This window comes from Brachycentrus maculatus, unplaced genomic scaffold, assembly GCF_059751285.1.
Source record: "Brachycentrus maculatus isolate JH-2025_06_01 unplaced genomic scaffold, ASM5975128v1 h1tg000049l, whole genome shotgun sequence".
Classification (NCBI taxonomy): Eukaryota; Metazoa; Arthropoda; class Insecta; order Trichoptera; family Brachycentridae; genus Brachycentrus; species Brachycentrus maculatus.
In genome coordinates, this window is record NW_028280803.1 from 2,782,554 (window position 1) to 2,789,044 (window position 6,491).

Here is a 6,491-nt window from a genome sequence, read left to right on the forward strand (position 1 = left end):
TTGACACCTGAAAATTGTACGAATCGTGAAGGGAATACGTTTATTTTTGCATTATGACATATTTATCTACGATAGAAAATATCATTGAAAATAAATATTAATGTAACCAAAAATTAAACATTTTTGAAACCTCAACATAGATGAAGAAGAATCTAGAATTCTAGGTATTTTCAGGGCTTATAACCTATCATAGGGTGGTCAAGTGATCACTTTACACACGTGCAACATTCACCATTTTACCCATGATTTACAACCACACTACTCATTATTTTGGAACTCCTACACATATTGTATCATTGTTCGCCTCTGTAGTGTAATGGTTACTGTACTGGGGGCTCCGGGTTCGATTCCCAGGGGGGGTCAAGTAAATCGTAAAAGTAAATAAGTGGTTTTCTACATATATTCAATATTATCCTGGACAGGTACCTGAAGCGGAGGGCTCATCACCTTTCCTAATAGTGTTAACGATCAAGATAACATTGTTTTTATACGATGCAGTACCTTTTGCACCATTGGGTAAGATAAGGGCAAAAAAAAACATATATCATTAATCACACTGTAAATTTGAGTTTACTAGAGACATCTATGTAAGATTGAGAAATCTTTTATTTAGCATGGACCCTTTTATTTGAATGTATGCAGGATCCTAATCGGATTTTTTTTACACTGGATAACGCCTGAAACACGATAAGGTAATAATATGGTATTATAGCGTTTATAAGTTATTCTGTAAATTATAAAATAGGAAATAAAGAAGTTGGTGAGTCGTATAATAGATATTTATAGAAAAGATATTTCAGACATAATAATACGATTATTTTTTCCAGCAGATTATTATACGATAAATTTAAGTTGAAAAGATGAATGGCAGCGCCGCATAGCGGTGCAATTAGTAAACAGAAAGCGCGCCGGAAGTCCGTTCTCAGGTGGCGGGAACAGGAAGTACCCCGCTTCTTCCATTCCTTACCTTACCGTACCTCACCCACAGCACAGCCTCCTGCAGGCTGTAAAGTAATTAAGAAGGGTTGAATATGAATTCAGCCTCCGTACGAGTATGTGTCTTGTCTTTTCAGAACACATGAAAAATGGGTGTGTAGCTCTTTCCATAGTTGAAAGTAATTATACAAATATAATTGATACTATGAACGCAAAGCTTTTCAATTACATTAATAATAAAAATATAAAATCATGTCCATATGAAATTCATATTTGTGTGTTTTTGCAAACAACTTCCAAATACGAAAATTTGATATCATTATAAAAATTTTTAAATACTATGTTTTAGGTGAAATTGTTTCCATTCGTCTAGATTACGATGTGCATTATGAAAATATTAATAAATATAATACGATTATTTTAATATTACAAAAAAAACAAACGCTAGTATAAAATCAGTTTTGAGTTTTTAATGCAGATTTAACTAGTTTCAGAAACTACAGATGTTCTCATCAATGAGAGAAAAGAAAAAAAAAACTTGTACGCACAAGAGAAATTATAATTTTATTTGCTTGAGGGTATTATACAGGAAGTGAAAACTTGCCCAAGCAGCTTTTTATATGGACTTTTGATATTAAGATCAAATATCAACAATATTTTTGGCAACGAATTTTTCAATTTGATAATCATATATAACAATAGTGCGAAAAACATTAAAATTGAAACAACGTGAAAATATTACATGGATGATAAGAGAGTCAATATTAAATATTATAATATATATTATGACATCTCAACATGATAAAGAAGAATATGGAAGTCTGGGTATATACAGAGCTTGTTATAGGCTGGTTAAGTGATTACACTTTATACACATGTAATATTCACCACTGTATTCATGATTGACAACCACACTACTTAAATCTTTGAAACTCCTAGATATATTAATCAATCTCTTGACTTAGTACATACCTATAAAATCACCTAAACAATACCCTAAATAGTATTTGTTTACAAGATCCGAATTCCGGAAAACAAGATTTTTTATGATTCTCTTAATTTATGGGTCCACGTTTCAACTCCATATAATAACAAAAAACATAAAAATAAAATTTATTGCAAACGGCAGTTGGAGCAACATTTATTGCAGCAACTTCTTTATTACGGCGACTGATTGAGGATAAGTTTTTGCATTTTGAATGCCAGCAAATCAAATAATGAAGTCAGTATAAACAAAATGCACTAATGTGAGAAGTTTTGTTATATTGGCTGCAATACTTCGCATCCGTCGGGTAAGCGTAATGAAGAAGAAATTCAGATGAGACTCAGAGAGATGAGGCGAGGGGTAAGGAGCCGCCCTTCACTTCGTATAAATGCAGATGAGCCTGTGATCTGTTTGTGTTATTTGCCCGACTCTAACTAACTCGAATCGCTTGATCTTCAGCCGATTGACTGAAGGAAACAATTTACATACTCGATATTGCTCAGTGTCTATTGCTTAACTCGCGGATGCTATTTGTCTGTCGGGATTCATTCGTTCGATACGTGATTTGTTTCAGATACAATGAAATGGTGTACCTACGTAATGTATTTTTATTTACTTTTGAAGCAAATGAGACTTTGTTTGCGATGAAACTTTTTCATTAGAAAAAAGGTAAACGTGTCTTACTTTGAGCATGTAGTTAAGCAATTTGTATGTAGATAAGCAAATGCGTTTTTTAAAAAAAAAATCATTTATTTAAAAAAAAATACACACTTTTATGCTATTGTATTACTTGTCGCACTTTTATGCTTTATACTTTTTTTTAACAACCATTGTTTTTTTCATTCATACTTTTTTAAGCAATCACACTATTTTAAAGGCTATACATTTATTAATCGACGCTATTTTAGATTAAGATCAATTATTGTGGATTTTATTGGAAATTAATTAATATCTTTAAAAAAACATAATTATAATGTCAACCAATTTCGATATAAAAAGTTTCTTCAAAAAAGTTCAGTTTTTCCTCAAGACGTATTAATTTGAGAAAGAAACTTTTTGCTTCGAAACCGATGAAGATATAAAGTGATTTTAAGGTTATTTTGTTTGGTTGAAAAAAAGAGCATTACATATGAGATAGTAAAAGTAATCATTAAAATATATATGGCATGTTAGTACTTTTTTGTTGTTAAATCTACTTTCTCATATAATACTTTTTGAACGTGGATATAATTATATATAAGTATGTATATTAAGAAGATGACTTTCGAGCTTCCTTTACGCTGAATTTTTGAGAAAAAACAGTTTTCATTGATTCAGTCACTTAGTGGTGCGTTTAAGTTTTACTTGACAAATGCCACTATTTCTAAAAATCTATTGTGATACGTGTTTCGATACATACTGCATCGTTTTTAAACACAGTATGTGATTTTTTCAAATTATTTATTGTAACTGTAGACAGTTGGTAAAATTCCATTTTGAATTGTTGGGTCATATCCAAAATCAAACACGGTTATAAGATTGAATTCTACTTTTATATATATGAAAATATATGACTCGTTTCGTCTTATTAAGACATTATATACCCTACTGTATGTGAAGTTAAGACTAAATTTTATTGTTAATAAATTATGGGGTATGCATCGAAACAAGTGCTACAATAGATTTTTAAGAAATAGTGGTATTTACCAAATAAAACCCAAATTTAAAAAAGTTTAATGATTCACCTCTATAATAAATAATCTTTCAATCCAATAAGAAAATCTTCCATCATTTTTTATAAGACTACTTGTGTATTCCTGATAATTCAAGGGTGCAGTACTTTATCGATTGAGGAGAAAAGTGTGATTTACGATTTTCTTCTACGTTAAGGGTGGAGAAACAAGAAGCAGGGGGGGGGGAGTGTTGATCGTCCATCAGCCGAACGGAATACGTTTAAGGTATAATCGTAGTGCAATTTATTAGTTTCCCCTATAAAGTGTGACACAAATTGCAGGAAATTGGCCTCTATATTTACCCTAATTGCCCCTTTCATTGCTCCAGGTGCCGTATGCTCGGAATAACGTTTTAAAAGCGCTGATTTGTGTTTGTTTAAAAACCTAATAAACTTTATTTATTCTCAAACTTTATGCTCTAAAATTTTATCGTCATACTCGGTAATTAATATTTTACAATTCTTTAGCGTTATTTTTCATTTTAAGTGATTTTATCGTAAACGTAAAACGGGCGCTAAATTTATTGCGAATAAATAATTTATTGCTGCAAAATATTCATTAGATTTATTTATTTTAACTCCTCGTACAAAAGGTACACGGGCTTATAACAAAAGTATATATTTATCTTACATAAACCAAAAGTACGAAAAGTTTACATCTATATAAGATAAGTAGGCAGATAGAACTAGCACAAATTAATCGTGACACAAATCAACACGTCTGCAGTTAGTAGGTGTAATAAGAAAGACATAGAAATAGGATAGAGTAACGGAAAAAGTTGAGAGGGTAATGGATAGTTTATTTGTCCAGATTCATTTTTTTTCTTGTATAGATTTTGTTGGTCTGCATGTTCTACAATGTCATTTGTAAGAAGTAAACTTTCTAGTATGGGTGTAGTTATAATTCTCAGCAAATGAATTGACCAATTTGACATCAATGACTAAGGCAGGTTATTTGCGTCTTTTTATACAAAATTATTGAAGGAATAATATTTTTTCAAATGGACTACTTACTGCACAATTTGATTAAAAATATCGAATCCTACCTTACGTAAAGTAAAATATTTTTTTTGTTTAAACATATTGTTCAAAAAAGTCTTTAGTGTATTATTAATATATTTTTATCTGTAGACAAGTCTGATTCAGAACCATATTGTAATAATCCATTGAAGAATAGAACTTCGCTAGTAGACGTTATTTCGTAAAAATATCTGATGTAACTCAAAACGCCTTGACATGGTGATTTTGTGTACATTACCAACAAGTTTTTTTTGTATTTTTAATTAAGGTTATACTTAGTAAAACCACTTTTTCTTAAAAATCTATTATGACACGTATTTCGATGCATTACGCATCATTTTTTAACACCATATATTTTAAGAAATACTGGTATTTACCAAGTAAAACTTAAATTAACAATGGAGACATTTTACCACAAAGTGACTGCCGAACCAACTAATGAAATGAGCTTTGTGTACGTTACGTTCGATTTGAAAGAATTGTAACCGATTTGTATGAGAAGTGGAATGCCCTAGGCAGGTGAGTCGCTGCTTCGCACTGTGAAGGAAGGAGTAGCAGAATGAGAGAAGTGCGGAAACTGTTCCAGCGTAGAGTATTTCTCATTTCCCGTCGGAAGCATGAATTTGCATGAGGATTAGTTGGAATGAAATATTTCTGGGGGGGAAATTCACGTCGCGATTGCGTCATAATCGTAAAATGTTTTATTATGACGCATCTAGTGCGTCACGAGGTAATAATACCCATAATTATCCTTCTTCGCCCACATTTTAACATCCCATATCATTATTTAGGGCGGATTTCAGACGGATGGGAAGAACTGACACATTAAGATCATACCGAAAAATTCGTTGAATTTATAAATCACATTTTATATATTTCCAGCTTGTGAAACTTTTAGTTAAGAGTTTTTTAAAGTGATTTTTCTTTAAGTGGGGTAGAGCATATTGGCCAGGCGAAAAAGTGAAACTATTTTCCCCCTTTTTCGAATTCAACTGGCAGTTGCAATGAAAGAGTGGATAAGATAATCATTTCTACACTCTACGTCGCATACGTCATAGTAAGTCATAGTAAGTCATTTAATGCGTAGTCTTGGTGAACCAATAGACGTTTGCATTTTATATTGTTTATTAGCTGAACAAGCTTTTCAATTCATTAATTCATTGACAATTTCCCTTGTGTGATAAGTAAAATGGAGAAAAAATTAGTACACAAAACTAGTACGCGAGCTTTTGAAGAAGAACAGAAAAATACAAAAAGCGCCAAAATCTGAATTAGAAATAAATAAACCCAAACGAACATAAAATCAACTTAATAAGTTTCAATTCCGTGCGAGTCCCAAGCAATTTTTTAATGTATGTTATTGCATGGATATCATGAACGTATTAAAATAATGACGTTTATTGACTTGACTGCATCTACTTTTATGTTTATTGCGCTTTATTAAGATTTGCGTGCATAGTGCAGGTAAAAATAATTTAATCGGATTAAAATGGCTTCGTGACTTAATTCATGTGTAGTGACCATGCATGAGGTTCGATTCCCGAAGGGGCCAATGTTCTTACAACTTAATTCGATAAATTCTCGGGCCCTAGACTTGAGGTGCATGTCTGATTCTGCCTTCGTGGAACTGCAGTCGAGATAATGATGCATTATTTGATGCAGCGCTTTATTGTTTGGCTATAAGTGATAATGAATAAAAAGATTTTATTTTTAATTTAAAAGAATATTAATATTACAAACATAAGAGTGACATATATAATATTCCCGATGAGTGAATTGCATTACTCATTTTAGGATTTGTAAAACTGCTATTAACGTTTAAAATTACCTTTTTGAGTG